Consider the following 16,317-nt stretch of genomic DNA (forward strand, 5'->3'; position numbering starts at 1 on the left):
ATACATAAACATGCCTGTATGTGTACACATATATAAATACAAATATATGAACAATCTCAGTTCGGTGCCTGGGCCATAGTCAGCACAGAGTGTAGCTGTCAGTGGTAGCTCTCTGGCTCTAGCTGCTACTAAGAGCTGGAGCCTCCCTGTGGGTTGTGATTCTCGAAGCACAGTGTGTGGAATACAGAAGTTCCTGGGCCGTGCCATTCAGTTAATGAGCTAGGAATATGGGAGACAAAGTTGACAGAGATGGATTCATGCCTTGGGAGGAGTTCACAGTGCAGATCTGTGTACAGGTGACTCCAACTCGAGCCAAACTCTAGAAGACGATCTAACTGAGGACGCACATCCGGATGCTCAGAAAAGAAACAGTTCTGCTCAGGCCATCAGCCGCTTGAGCTTAGAGAAACAGAGAAATGTTGTTGGGGAGATGAGGCTGGGGAAAGGACGTTCTTGTCGGAAGACGGAGGAAAGCGTATGAGCAAGTGCACAGATCTGGGCAGCCGTGTGGCAGGCGTGGGCTCTGACCATGGTGCCTGGAGTGCAGTGGTCATGCAGGGGCTGTGTCTGGAAGGCTGGCTGGGGTTGCAGTGGAGGGTTTTTAGGCTGCTAAGGGGTTTGCGGCTAACTACACTTTTGAGCTAGGAATGTATTGTCCTCTAATGACTTGAAGACTCCATCAGGAAGATCCTAGCTTGTAAGGAGAAGACAAATTGAAAAGGAAGAGGATTTGTAAAATAAGGGACTAGCGCCAAGTTGAATCAGACCAGCAACATCACCTTCTTTGTTTCTGCTGGCCAAGGACTCTGTCATTAAGTCACAGCACCGTGGCAGCCGCCATCAGATTAAAATTGCCAACAGATTTCCATGTGTAATAGAAACTTGAAACTTTTTTTATTACTTAAGAAAAGAAACATGGTGCCAGAGCGACATGTATTATGAAGCTTTGGTATTTGAGCCTGGCCACGTGAGGAAATAATCCAAACTTTCCCCCATCTGACCCAACGTCTGTCCACATCTCAACCTCCCCATGTCTCCTCATTACCCAGTGAATAATTTCCAAACTCCTCACCATAGTTTACTCTGCTTTACGCCGGCCCCCCGCCGCTGCCAGCCTCTCCCCTTGTCACTCTTCCCTGTGCCCCACCCTCTGGCCATGTTTAGTGCCTTGTGGGTGCTTGAACCATGCTTTGCACCCACTCTGCTCTGTGCCTCCCTCTCTACCTTCTTGCCCGGGTTAATCTCTTCTCCTCATACCCAAAGCCCTGCTTTGATGCCACCTGCTCAGACAAGGCTTCCTGAGCTCCTGTCTCAGGCAGGGCCCCTCTTCTGTTCTTGCATAGCAACCTGTACTTATTGTTGTCATCTTGACTCTTCTGCCATATTGTAATTGCTCATTTAACAGAACGTCTCCTCCACATGCCTTGAGATCCTGAGGGCAAGATCTGCATCTCTCCGCCTGCTATCTTGAGCGCCTGGCATGTCCTACGGACAAGAAGAGTTTCTTGCAGATGAGCAATCTTAGGAATCTGAGAGATTGCACTGTTGGCCTCAACAAGACCTTAGGATCCTTCAGGGGCCTGGAGACAGCGTCTAATCTTGAGTACTTAATATAAAAAAAAAAGGAAAGAATCCACGTTGGCGTTGCTGAAAAGGATGAGGTCCTCTGGAGGATCTTAGAAGTGTCGACTTGGACCCAGGCCAGTATGCAAACGTGGTCTTGGACCTCCTGCTTCAGAGTCAACTGGTCTACCAGCTAAACATTCAGATTTCTGAGTGCCTGCCTTATATCCTCTAAATGAAATTTCTGAAGAACAGGGCCATGGGATAGGTATTTTCAACATGTCCCCCTGGTGATTCTGATCCACCCTCAAGCATACGAACCCCTGATGGGGACAAACTCTCCAATCAATGAAATATTGGGGTAGGCGTAGAGTGGAAGGGGAGATGGAGAAGGATCGGTGCACACTGATGCCGTTTTTATGGTTCAGGAATTCTCAGCAAGACTCAGACCCCTCGAGTAAACGGTACACTCTGCAGCTGTCATAGGACAGCATCTTGACTTCAAAATTAAACCTCTCTTCTGCTTCCTTCATTCTGTGGTTTTTGAAACATTTGTCAAACAGGGAACAAAACCAAGATTTTCTGGATGTCATGTTATCCTGATTGGAGATTGGAACAAAGGCCATAGACATGAGTGATCAGAACAACTTGACAGGTGAAGGGATGTAATTAGAAACAGCCCTCCCATGGAGGGAGTCCATTTAATCCATGTCCCTCAATGTGCAAACAGAAATAAATAGAACGCTTTGTAGGGCCCAAGGTAACAGGTCTCCTGGTGTTTTGCCACTTTCTGGCTCCAAAGAGTAAATTGTAAGTTCACAGAAATGAGCTCTCAGCCTCCTAACGAGAGGGCCTCCATCAAACGTGGACCCCTCTCAGTCTGGAGAAGACGGGAAGGGATTTGAGGTGTGGTGGCTCTGATGACACTCAGGTGAGGGAGACCAGTGCCTTCCATTGAGAACAGGAGAAAGAGGGGACTAAGGCCATCCAGCTGGGCTTTTTCCACCTTCTCTCATTGTGTGAGTTGGCTGACCTCTTCCCAGCCTGCTGTTTTTTTCTCGGGATGAACTGTGGTTTGCTTATCGTGGAGAGGGAAAGCTCTGGACCACGTGGTGGCTGAGATGAGAGGGAGGTGGATGGTCATCCCTGACTGGGGTGCTTTGCTGATGGGTGGTTCAGGTACATGACATAACCATCTGGGGATAGAAAGTCGTAGTGGTGAAACCCTGTTCAAAATAATGCTGTAACCACAAGACAAAAAACATCAACAGATAATAGAAGCATGGCTCTGAAATTCCCCTCACCTTTGAAACCAAAGGCAGAAAGAAAAACGGGATCTGTGTTGCCAGCTGGCTAAAGAGAAGATCGAGTGGTGCGTCTCTGAGGTCACAGGAGCTGTGATCCATTTCTTCATTTAATTTATTGTTTGTTTTCTGAAATCGATAATGAGATAGAAAAACCTTGAGATTAAATTGACCCAGAAGCAAAGAAATTATTGCAAGTGTTTTTCTAGCCATTTCCTCCAACACTAAAGGTAAAGGAGGCAAATTCTTTTCATTTTTTTCATATATATATGTGTGTGTGTGTGTGTAGTTTGCTTTAAATATATATATATTTATATAATATATATATATTTGTATTTTGCTTTAAACTTCGTCCTTGAACATAAAATAGCTTTAGCAAATACAGGATTGTCATCACATTGTAAGGCTATCTTAATGAAATTATAACCTTCTACAATGACAAATCTGCAAGACGTGGCAAGATGCAGTGATTCATATTTACTGTGCAGGTACTTTAAGCTCATTTGGCCTCGAGTAACTGAGAGAAAATTCTGTATGACAGAACTACATCTCAGCTCTCACCTACCTTGTAACACCTTTAAGTTCTTGCTAATACAATCCAGAACAAAAGAAGTAATAGGCAAAAGTCTCTAATAGAAGATAGAAGCCCTGGCTTCAGAAAACTCTGTGTGCCTCCCAGATTATAATAATAGAAAAATCCCAGAAAACAAAAATTGGGGTGATTATTTGTATTTAAATAGATTTTTCAGATTTGCTGCAGGGTTGTTTTAATCAAATATTCATCATGATTTACCGCTCCATTTTTTTTCCTACTCCCAATTTTTAGAGATAGCTCTAACACATAAAACAAGCTAAGTATAGCCTATTACCCATTTATTGAATCAGCACATCTTCTACACCTCTGTTCTTTGAATAAATAGGTGTTACGTTTTCAGCTGTGGTTTAAAAAAAAATGGACATTGACACCGGGCAGGTCTTCATGACCCTGCAAGATTGAAAGCCAAGGACTGTCATTATTTACATTTCTCAGATAAGTACAACTCGTCTGCCTGAGATGCTGAGTCTGTGTGATTCTGGAACATAGTCTGTAACTCAGTACTGTTAAGAATGAAGCACTTCATGTGCCCACAGTCACTCAGACCCACGATTGCCACACAAGATAGCTTCCTACCTTGGTCCCCCTTCTGCTGACGTCAGAAACATGCTTTCGGACTTCTCGTGAGAATGGCATCTGGGTGCCTGATGTACTTCTATTTGGAGATCCTGGGTCACCAGGATACACCAAAGTATCACATTGCATTTCCACTATGACCTGAAGCTTGGTAAGATGGGATTGCTGAGAAGGCAATGTCTTCTGACTAAAAGTATCTTGTCCTTTCTATTCTATCCTCAGAAATATCATTCCCTCTTCCCTCATCTACAATGTTATTCCCACTCACACAGAGCTTAACACTAATTCTGATATTAATGTAGAACTTTTCTCATGATGGGCCAAATACTGTGCTCAGTGCACACAGAGTACTTGTTGTATAAGTCAGGCACCGGTCTAAATTCTTTTAAAATGTTAATCTTCATAACAACTATGGAAGATTGTTAATATTATTATCCCCATTTTACATCTGAGCAAACTGACATAAAGCAAAAGGTTAGTTAGTTTGCTAAGGCTGTGTAGTCAGCAAGAGGCAGAGCTCAGATTGAAACCCAGGTAAGTCTGGTTTCAGAGTCCATACTCTTAACCAGTTTCCTGTGTTGCCTAGGAAAAGCTTGAATTGCTATTATGGTACTGCAAGGTAGATACATTACTGCCCTTGTTTTGCTGATGGAGAAACCGAAGGACAGATGGCCATGTCATTTTCCTAGCAGCATACATTCAAACCCAAGCCATCCAAGTTCAGAGGCTTCCAACTTTTTCTCCTGTGTGGGCCCCCTAGAAGTGACCATACTGGGGACTGTCTTCTGCAGGTTCTGTTTAAGAAGAATCTCTATGTAAAGGGTTAAGATAGTTAACAGCTACCAAAGGGTAAGGTATGTGCTTGAGAGAAACTGAAGAGGTTTACGATGCTTTCCAGGCTGCAGACACCACATGTACATCTTACTAAGTCTCATGGGCTTTACTGGGGGACTTGACTTCAGGGGCAGTGAGGGTATTCAAATCTCTGGGCTCAGGCGCTCAAATTCCATGTCTTTAGGAGTCGAAGCTTTCGTCTGGAGCTGAAACAACTTCTGCGGTTCAGTCTGCAGTGCACCTGCAGATTTCCCATTAAACTGCCTGCCGAATCAGGAATAATGATTCTCAGGGGGAAGAGATATTATTTGCATTTGAATTAATTTTGAGTTCAGAGTCACAGATTCCTCATCAAGAAGGATTTGGAGCAATTGCTCATATCCTGGGGATCTGTGACCAGCCCATTATTTTCATCTCGCAGGGTAGTACTAGAATTTTAAATTTTTTTTCGAGTCTTCTTTCAAAAGTTTGGCTCTCTTTATCCCCATGGTCATAATTATAATAATTTTGAAACATCAGTCTGCTCAGATATCAAGGTGTTGAACGGCTAATTTCACTTTAATGAATTTGTCTCGTATGGGCTGATTTTCCACATCTGTCCTAAGCTGAATGGCTAACTGGTTAATATGAGAACTGTTCCATTTCATTAACTTCTCCCCGTTGATCTCCTTGAGGTGGAACTGATGCATTGCCAGTTGCAAGCCCTGTCAGCTCTTTCTTTTTAGGCAAAGCGTGACCCCAGATTCTATTCTAAGGCACTGATGCCAACTAAGGAGAATAAAAAAATGAAGTCGTTTGATCATCCAGGTAAACTGCAGGATTCCATATACTGGGCGGCTTCCAAGAGATTAGCAAGTTGTTGTTATGGACGTCATAAACACTTGGACCCGAGGCCATCTTGGTGAAATGTACATGTAAGGTCACAAAGCCCTGGCGGGAATGGAGAGGGAAAGAGGTTTGGCTGATGGACGCAGGAAGGGATAGGAGAAGGAAAAAGAAGGCTACAGGGTGGGAGGGACCCAGGAGGCTTTGTGGAGGGTCTTGAATTGGAGTCTAACCTGTTAGGAAGGAGGTCTCTTTTCTTTTTTGCGGTACGTGTGCCTCTCACTGTTGTGGCCTCTCCCGTTGCGGAGCGCAGGCTCAGCGGCCATGGCTCACGGGCCCAGCCGCTCCGCGGCATGTGGGATCTTCCCGGACCGGGGCACGAACCCGCATCCCCTGCATCGGTAGGCGGACTCTCAACCACTGCACCACCAGGGAAGCCCGGAAGGAGGTCTTTCGATCGCCATGGTGGGCTAGGACGATGTCTCAGGAAATAGTTTAAGGTAAAAGAGAAGATGGCGTGGGTTACTAAGCCTCCTGGTGCCTCCTTCATAGGGCCCTAAGTTCTGCTGAGGTGGAGAAATGATCTGTTATGATGCTCTGGGCTCTAAGAGAAAACCCAATGCAAACAATCAGGATTGATTGATTCAATGGCTCTGTGTCATCAAGGATCCAGTTATCTGTGTCTTTCTGCTAGCATTGTTTCATTCTTAAACTTGCTCTCCTCCAGGTTGCATGAGGACTACTAGGAAAAATCAGGGCTGTGTTCTTCCCTGCTCAGCCCCCTGGGGTTAAAGGAGGAAGAGACTCTTCATCCATGGAAGAAAAATCCTTCACTTCAGTCTGAATAGACCAATTTAGGTCTTGTCCCGCCCCGGCACCAATAACTATTACCAAGAGAATAGTGTTGTGAACTGCTGGCTGAAGCCTAGCTCTAGAACCCATGACTGTTAAGAGGTAAGGGGTTACCTGGATTATGCTAGACCAATCAGCGCCCGCTCTTGGGGTTGGTGACGCGATCAGCTTTCTGTGAGACACATGAGCTATTTGGAGAAATGATGGAGTCTACAGGAATGAAGAAGAAAAGAACAGAGCTGCCAGCACTACCATGAAGAAGCTGAAGCCTACTGACCCCAGAGGTGGGTCAAGGCTAGATCGCCTTTGCCCTAATGATTTGAGACCAGGCACTTTCGCTCTGGTGTTTATGAGCCCTGCAAACAAGGTAAAAATGGAAATGAAACCAGAAAGCAGCGCCGAGAACTCAGCTATTAAAGGAGTGGGCATGTGTGGGGGAGGCTCTGTGTGCTGGGTGTGTCAGGTTGTGCCTCCACCGTGTCCCGTAAGTGCTTAGAAGGATGGAGACTTGACTGGGGCATACTGTGTACATCCCAGGACTCGAGGGACCGTCACTATCCAACCAGAAGAGCGGTTCCCAGTCTCCATCATTCACATAGAGAGCCCTCTTGCTTGGTGAAACTGGCAAAACCAACTTTCTAGCAGTCATAGACTCCTTTGTGCATTTTGTTAGTTTTTATGCACATTATTTCAAGTGTACTTTTATTCCTACTGATTATATAGAAACATTTCACGGTTGTCCTTTCTACGTATTTGTCAGTTTACCCTTTGGGAATAATAGATGGAGTGTCATCTTTTTTTTTTTAGCTAAAGATTACGTGTGCATGAGGAAAGCACCACCTCCTCTCAGATTATCCAATATTTGTATCACTAGTGTAAAATGTTAGGTAGCTATGAAGTTGATGGTAGCTGTCCTAGGAAGAGCTGGACGTGGATAGAGTCACTTGGTGCTTTCAAGAGGGATGAGCTTGAACTAGCCCATGTCCAGTGAAAGACCCAACAGAGGTCCTGTGAGAACAGGACTATGTCGTCCTCTCAGAGCATCCCCTTAGTTTCCCAACTTTAATGCTTAAGGTCCCTAAGGAGTGCTCTGTGGGTCAAGACCTGGGGCGGGGGAGGGAGGTGGGTAGAGGAAGTGGGACTGCGTAGAGAGAGACATTGAACTTCAACACCGTCAGAACCTAAGCCTCAGCTTACACATGGGGAGGAGAAGTGACAGTCAAACATTGCCACTGTCCCCTGTTGAGATCCTCTCCTCTCCCACCTCTAGAGAACCACTGCCCAAGTGTGAAGTAGGAACTCAAAGGTTTGGGAATAGTTATGGGGTTGGTTAAATGGGTGAGCAGCTTCTCCCTAAGATCGTGAGGCGTTGATGAAGGTGATCAAAAAGGCACAGATTGATTTACAGCTAAAGAATACACTTTGGACCCCAGTATAGGAAGACTTGTAAAGGCAGAGCCAACTGGATTAAAACACTGGCTAGGACCAGTTTATACAAAAAGTGACATAGAGGTCCATTGAGAACTGAATTGGATGTAACTAAATATCTGAGAGTGAACAAAAACCACAAATTACATGACACGTGTATCTATCATGACAGTCACGCCGATAACAGGACTTCAAGTTACTATGCACCTGGTACATGTCAGGAGCTGTGACAAATACAGATTATACCAACTTATAATCCCATACTGCCCTGCAAGGCAGGCATTTCCCTCATTCTGTACACGAGGAGCATGAGGCTAAGATTTCCATAACTCGCCCAAGGTCTTGCCACTGTTCTTGGCAGAGGTGGGTTAAAACTCAGTCTGTCTAACTCCAGAGTCTGTGCTGTTGTCTCTTCGATGCACTACATGGGATTAGAATGTGGGGTGTATGTTCTGCAAAAACTGTGGAACCATGAGATCCTAATTAGCATGTATGACAGGGTGTGTTCTATCCACACACCATTTATGTGTATGGGCAGAGACCACCTTCACATAGGAGATCACACGGTAGCTCGTAAGACTCTACTGAACACATAAGGCAGCTGATAGTTACTGTCGGGACCTCTGATACCCTCATTTCCTGGGAGTTTGGAGGCTCCCTGAGCTCTTTTGCTCCAAGTGGCAGGGAGGCTGCTGTGTAAGGGGAGTGTCTGCTTGTGGGGCAGGGGTTACGGCGGGGAGGTGTGCTGGGGGGGAGCCGCTGGGCTGAGCCTCTTGGCGCCTAAGATGAAGGTTCTCTAGAGCAACTTATTTATTTTTTTTTAAGAGCAACTTCTTAAACCTTAATGTGAAAAGAAGTCACCTGTTGTTGAAATACGATTCTGATTCGGAACCTGGGGTGGGAGGCCCGGAATTCTGCATTTCTAACAAGCCTCTGAGCGATGCTGCTGGTCTAGATAACCCTTTGAGTAGTGGGGGCAGTGTCTAGCAGCATCAGAGAAGGAAACCTTATGGTTCTTAACATTTCTTTGTAAAGCAAGTCAATTAAGAAAGGAACTGGCCATAAAGAAGCTACAGGACACAAGGGAGGTAAAGAAATCATGCTCAGATGATGAGTGAGGAGAGAGGGAGAAAAGGACGAACAGGACCTTCCGCATCTGATAAAGAGATTACCAGAGGCCGAGGAGGCGCAGAGTGGCTTGAAGCTTTAAAGGACAAGGGTTTCAGAGCAGTTTGTAAAGTTACAGCTTCATACAGCAGGTAGTGAACTTACGGAATGCATTACCCTTAAGCTTTAGTAAAGATGAAAATACAGTTATGACAATGCTATAAATAAAAGAGTAAATTACATACTTGCAAGTAGGTTACTGAGGGAAGGATATTTTGGAACACCTCCCTACCTTTTGAGGTTGACACACGTGTAAGCTCTGTGCTTAGAGTTTCTAAACCAAAACTAAGGTTTTATGATTCACAAAGGGTTCCTTTTATCCCCCTGTCTTTGGGTTTAAGACATACTGGAAGATACAGTATGGATGCTAGAACACGAGCATTTCCAGGACTTTTTGATGGTTTGGGGGAGCAAAGTGCTAGACATTGGAAGTGACTACTGTCCTGGGGAATCCAGGGTCTCTGGACTTCCTTTCAGATACTACATTGGGCCAAGTTCCCCAGTGTAGTCCTTCTGATAGTAATGGGATGTGCGGATTGAAGACTTGATGAGCTTGTGTTCTGTACATCGGGGCTAGACCATCTGGACCCCACCTGCAGTACACCAGCGCTTTATTTACTCCATGGCCTGAGCTCCTCTCTGTTGATTCGCTATGGCGGTTCATAGGGCGTGTCTCTCAATATTCTGGTCGTCTCATCTACCAGATTCTCTCATTTATTCCACAGTGATTTGTAAATGACAACATGCCCAACGCTGGGTAAATAAAAAGGAACAAAACCCTAGCTCTCTCCTCTCATAAAACTTATAGCCGAGTGGGGACAAAAAGGGCAGCAAAGTTTGTCATTTTTTATGTATCTTTTTCATAACTTATGAAAGAATAGTTTACAATTGCACACACCCGGCGACATTCTCAGACGGGATGGTTCACAAAGGGCTTCTCTAAGGAAATGATTTTCAGGTTGAAATGCTGAGGGTGGGTAGGAGTTAGCTTGACAACGAGGGAGGAGAAGAACGTGCTCGGGGTATGTAAAACTGCTAATGCAGGAGAGAGCTTGCGGGCTAGTGTCGGGGGAAGTCCTGATGGAGGTGAGTGCTGTCTGCTGACACTGGAGAGACCGTTCATAGAGGGCATTCTAGGCTGCGGTAAATTCAGGTTTCCTCCTACGGACGCTGGAAATCTGTCAAAAGGTTTTGCGCAAGGGTGTGTCCTCACTCTAGAGCTCAGGGTATTCCAACCTTCAGCCCCGAGACACAGCCTTGATACTGGGGCTGGGGATTGGAGCTGACACCTCCACTGCCCAGTGGGCAAGGGCTGCCTCTGTCACCAGATGGACACTAAAGTCTATGTATCCCTGTCCAACCTGTAAGGCACAGGTCGATGCTGTGACCAAGAAGAGCGGTGGCCCGAACACGGGCAACATGTGAAAGAAAAGAGCTACACGTCACCATCCTTCATCCTTTGGCGTGGAGCAGGGGTGAGGCCCACGCAGAACCCTCGGGGGGTCGTCATCAATTATGTCTTGTGCTGCCAAAGTCTTCTTCCAAGAGTAACAACTAGAACGCTGTCAAGACCTCAAAAAACTATTTTATATTCCAGATTCTGTCGCCTGCGGTAGTATTCCCTCAGGTGTAGGGGATAATTTTGATTATTATCTGCTAAAAGGATCAGCCTCTTAGTGGTAGCTGGTAGATGAAGCTGGAAAAAGTATTTTTTTTAATGGCTTGCCATGATGGATAGAAAAATCACTTGCTTTGTCTCTTTTTTTTTTGGAAAAAGAATCATCGTGGGATCAATTCGGTTTGAAGGAAAGGACTTTACACTCTTCTCATTTGCCTTAAGCCTCCTTAGTCTCACTGACCTATAATCCACGTCTTAGCCTATAGAATGGGCTGATTTTTTAGCTCATTATCCTGCCTTATGCATCAGGCATCCCTAAGCAATGAAGGGACCCAGTCTCAAACCAGGAAAGGGAAATCTTTCTTGTTGTAGCTCACAGATTTCCTAGGTAAATTTTCAAGTGATCTACTTGCAGTCTGGGAAGCAGGGAAAGATGGGGCTCGAAAGTCCCCGGAACAGTTTTTAGCCAAATAATTCACTCTTCTTGAGTCAATTTCAAACATTTTTTTTAATTTTCAATTTTTTTTTTTGGCTGCGCCACACGGCTTGCAGGATCTCAGTTCCCCAACCAGGGATTGAACCTGGGCCACAGCAGTGACAGCCTGGAATCCTAACCACTAGGCCACCAGGAAGCTCCCTCCTGCATCAATTTTAGCATAAAAAGTTTTCCCCAAAAAATTCTTATACTATTATGGTATCCCCTCCGCCTACCCACCTCCCAAAAAGATGTCTCAAAGATGGAATCCAGCAAAGAAAAGATGAAATTCAGTATTTGCCTCCATAGGAGGCCATGTATCAAATTAGGGAGACTGAATTTTATAAACTTTCAGATTCTAAATTCAGCATAACTGAGGACTTTGTTTTAATGCTACCCAAGAGTTATCCACATTTACTTGTTTTCTGAGTGTCTCAAAGCAAGTCAGGAAGAAGTTGGGGCATGGGCTCATTCTACCTATTTTGATAGGAGGTTTCCCGATCAATCACTACAGATAAGGAGCCTCTCCAGATACTGTCTGCACTTGGAGATGAAGGAGGAAGTAAATCCTTAGAAGATTTGCAGGGAACATGCTTAGGGAACCAGAGTTCTAAGTCTGGGGCTCTAAGATCTCCATCTCCTTGTGAGACCTCAGGTCAAGAATGAAAACATGAAGAAAGACACTCGAGAGCTCAAAAGAGAAGTGTCTGTGGGACACAGAAGCAATGTTAGCGAATGATCTTTTGCTCCATTATCAGTGACAACAGTTAATTAAAGGGTTTGGGAACCTCAGTGGTCACCATGGCACTGTTTAATAGTAATTATTGGGCAATTACATATTATTATATGGGAGATATATCATTATGTAATTGTTATTATTAAGTATGATGTTGACTCTTGCGGTTCCAAGCCCTTCTTCGTTTGTGGGGCCTCTTTGGGGATGGTAACTGAGATGATAAGGGACAAAATGAAGAAGAGGGAGAGTAACTGGGTGAGGGCACGTTTGCTTAGCTGAGCTAGCACAAAGGGCAGGGAGATAGAACCTCACGAATCAGCGACAGCTGTAGCGGGGGATCTGCCTGGCATCTCTGACCTACCTCTGCGATAATGCTTCTCAAAGAATTTCTGGCACAGAGTGTTCTGGCTTCATTTTTCTCCACTGCCTTTGCAGAACGTGTAACTGTGGCATCACACGAGAACACAGAACAAGTGTGTGGGATGCCCTGCTTTGGTCTTCGCGCTGTCAGGGTGCCTGGGGACAGCTGGGAGAGTGACATGGGATGTGGGCAAGGGATATGGAAACAGAAAAGAAGTGGATTACCAAGGGCGGCTCTGACCTGGAGGGCACTTTCCTGAGCACCTTGTCCTGTATTATTTGATAGATCCTCCCAGCAAACCTCTGAGAGGCAGTGATGTGTTCTCACGGATATAGAGCCTGGATCTGGAGCCTGCAAGACCAGGGTCATACCCAACTGTCAACTCTTTTGTGCTGTGTGGCCTTGGGGGGTGACAATACCCTGGGTCTCTTTCCTCACGTGTCAAGTGGGGATAACAACGTCCTCCCTGCAAGGTGGCTGGGAGGGTGGAGACGGTGTGAGCGCCACACGTAGAGCAGCTCCAGGCCTGGGATGAGTGTGTAGTAACCGACAGCTGTTGGTAGAAATGGTAGTTGGCATTCTCTGCCTTTGCTCATGGGGGAAGCAGCCCCAGAGAGAATCTCAGATTCAACTCTGACTATGAGATTCGCCCTGCATCACCATAGCTACTGCATGGCAGAACTCAGATTTAAACCCAGGTCTTCTCGCTTTGGTGCTGATCTCGTACTGAGACTCTGGCGACCCTTGCTAGGCCTTGTCCGGCGGCAGAGGCCTTCGGGCAGCTCTGAGGTGGCCGGTTGAGTCTGTACTGTCAGCGCTGCCCTCTGTGTTGGAGCACATAAGGCAAGCCCAGGCTTGCTTGCCTCGTCTCAAGTGTAGCCCAGGTCACAGGAAGGGAGTGGCCGAGCAACAATGAGTGGAAACTTTCCACAGGTGGTTAGTTAGTAAGAGGAGAAAGTAGGCTGTGTGAAAAGGCAACACACGACCCCCAGTACATCTCTCCCTGGGAAGTTCCCTCTCTGGAGGAGTAGGTGATTCCTACGGGGAAGAGTATAGTGGTTTTGTTGTTGTTTTGTTACTATTATTATTTTTTAAAGCTCTGGCCAGTTTTTTTTTTTTTTTTTTTTGCGGTACACGGGCCTCTCACTGTTGTGGCCTCTCCTGTTGCGGAGCACAGGCTCCGGACGCGCAGGCTCAGCGGCCATGGCTCACGGGCCCAGCTGCTCTGCAGCATGTGGGATCTTCCCGGACCGGGGCACGAACCCGTGTCCCCTGCATCGGCAGGTGGACTCTCAACCACTGCGCCACCAGGGAAGCCCTGGCCAGTTTTATTAAAGAAAAATTGTGCACGAAGATGCCACTGGGGGAAGCTCATGTTCACCAACCATCGGTTGAGGTCATTGAAGGGGGCCTGAGCAGTGCCCAGCCTGGCACCCGTCTGCTGCTGGCCGGGTCCCCAGGGGGGCACCATGGCTCCTATCAAGAAAGCTCTGTTGAGGGGTGCTACTGCGTGGTTGGGTAGTGTTCCTCCTCGGGGGTCATCGTCCTGCACAATTTCCCCATTGGCCAAGATCAGAGCCATCCTTCCAGGCCTTGGGTCCCTGCTGGGCTGCACCTTTCCCCAGACCTCAAAACATCTCATGGGTTTTGGGTGGGTGAAGCTCCTGGGCCTCAGTGGTATCCACTCCCGGGGCTCCCAGGCTGCTTCCTCCCACCTACAGTGGTTTTCAGAATGGAGACAACGCCCCAATTCCTTATTCACAAGCACATTTTCAGAGGCTGTTAGGAAAATGACCCAAAGATGCACACACTTAGGGTAAGAGGAGACACGCCATTAGGAACAGGACAGGGCGCACATCTGGGGTTTATTTTAACGAACTCTGGAGAGTCAGGTGGAGAGAAAGCCATTTGACATTAGACTGAGTGCAGAAAAATAAAGGACAACCAAGCTCATAAAATCAAGTCTTTAAAACTAAATATTGAGTTTCTCTGGTTCTTTCTCTCCTGAGAACTCAGGTTATTCTCAAACACTCAGCATTCGTTTACTTATTTCTCCTTTTAATAGGAAAAAAGGTAGAAATTACAATCAGTCCTAAGTGTAGGCAAAGTCACATTGTAAGATAAGGATCCTAAGATACGATTTTCATCTCCTCAAACAATTGCTTCTATTCCTGGATTCTGTGATGAACAAGAGTTTTCTCTTATTTTTTTGGCCTAATATGTATTCACTCGCCTTGGAATCAGAATACCAATTTCTGATTTCCCAATTTTACTGTGAGATACTATAAAGTTGGTGAGAACTGGAGGTAAATTTAGCACTAACATGAATAACTGACCTGGGATCAGGGGAGTCGAGGGGTAGAGTGTTCATTCTGGGTAGATCAGTGTGGCCAGAGTGATGAGGGCTGGGCGTTCTTAAGTAGTGTTTGGCATTCGGAACTTCGGACCAGTCTGGGTGGCCATGGCCGAACTGAGTCAGCTCCTCTGAGTCAGGAGAGTCACCTTTGAAGCTACATCCATCTCTAGGAGAAGGTTCATCGTCCCAGGAGAGTTGCACTTGATTCATCACAGGCTGTAATCCCCGGTGAGCCAGACCAGGAGCAACTCTGTTCAGCTGGCTGATTGCCTGCTATTTCAGTAACCATGAGGAAGATGGCTGCAATAAATAGCCTTAGACCAAGAGCTGGAAGTTTGGGCTCCGACCTTGACCTACGGTTTGGGAGACAGTATACCTTATCATTCAAGCCAGCACAATTTTGAGAGTTTAAGAAAGTCCTTTCATAGTTGCTGTGGAACAACATTTGGGAACAGGACTGTCCTGGGCCAACTAGTATATACAGCTCCCCACATCGGTCTTGGGTAAGTCACTTACCCTTTTTAAGCCTCAGTTTTATCGATTTTAAAACAATAAAAACTACCCTTCCTATCTCACAGGGTGTGAGGCTCAAATGAGATCATAAATGTAGAAAGTGTTTTGAAAAAAAGGAATTCCTTTACAAATTTACAGTTTATTTCCAGATAGAAAAGGCCCCAAAGCAGGTGAAACATATAAAAGGGGTCGGAAGGTATAAACTTCCAATTCTAAAGTAAGTGTGTCCTGGGGATGTCACATATGGCGTGGCATCTATAGTTAATGATGCTGTATTATCTATTCGAAAGTTGCTAAGAGGATAGGTCTTAACAGTTCTCATCACAAGAAAAAAAATTGTAACCATGTGAGTGATGGTTGTTAACTAACCATGTTGTGATAAGCATTTCACAATATAGACAAATATCAAATCAACATGTTCTACACTTAATACTATGTTCTATGTCTATTATGTCTTAATAAAACTGGAAAAAATTTAAAAATTAAAACATACAAGAGAGGGAAATAAGTGTGCAAATGGTATTATTAGTGATCTGATCTGTATCATTTTTTACAAATTAAATGAATAATAATAATAATAAAGCCCAGAGGCTTAGCGACTTCTTAGTAGTGCTAAAGCCTGCAAACAGACCCCACCAGTTCCAATATTTGATTACAAATAAATGGCTTCATTGTTGTTTTCCTAACCCTGTGCACCTATGGAGCCAATTTCATAATTGGATTTATCTTTTGGTGCAAAGAAGAGTGATGTGTCCCAGTGGTAGAAGTGACACAACATCTCCATTTTCTTCTCTTGCTCAGAGAGTGAGGAGAAGACATTTTCTTACCAGTGTTTTAAGACTCTCCTAACCATGGTCACAAGAATTGTCATCAAAAAGCCAGGGAATGGGGCTTCCCTGGTGGCGCAGTGGTTGGGAGTGCGCCTGCCGATGCAGGGGACACGGGTTCGTGCCCCGGTCCGGGAAGATCCCACATGCCGCGGAGCGGCTGTGCCCGTGAGCCATGGCCGCTGAGCCTGTGCGTCCGGAGCCTGTGCTCCACAACGGGAGAGGCCACAACAGTGAGAGGCCCGCGTACCGCAAAAAAAAGAAAATAATAAAGCCAGGGAATGGCA

This window comes from Orcinus orca, chromosome 18 (assembly GCF_937001465.1).
Source record: "Orcinus orca chromosome 18, mOrcOrc1.1, whole genome shotgun sequence".
Lineage (NCBI taxonomy): Eukaryota > Metazoa > Chordata > Mammalia > Artiodactyla > Delphinidae > Orcinus > Orcinus orca.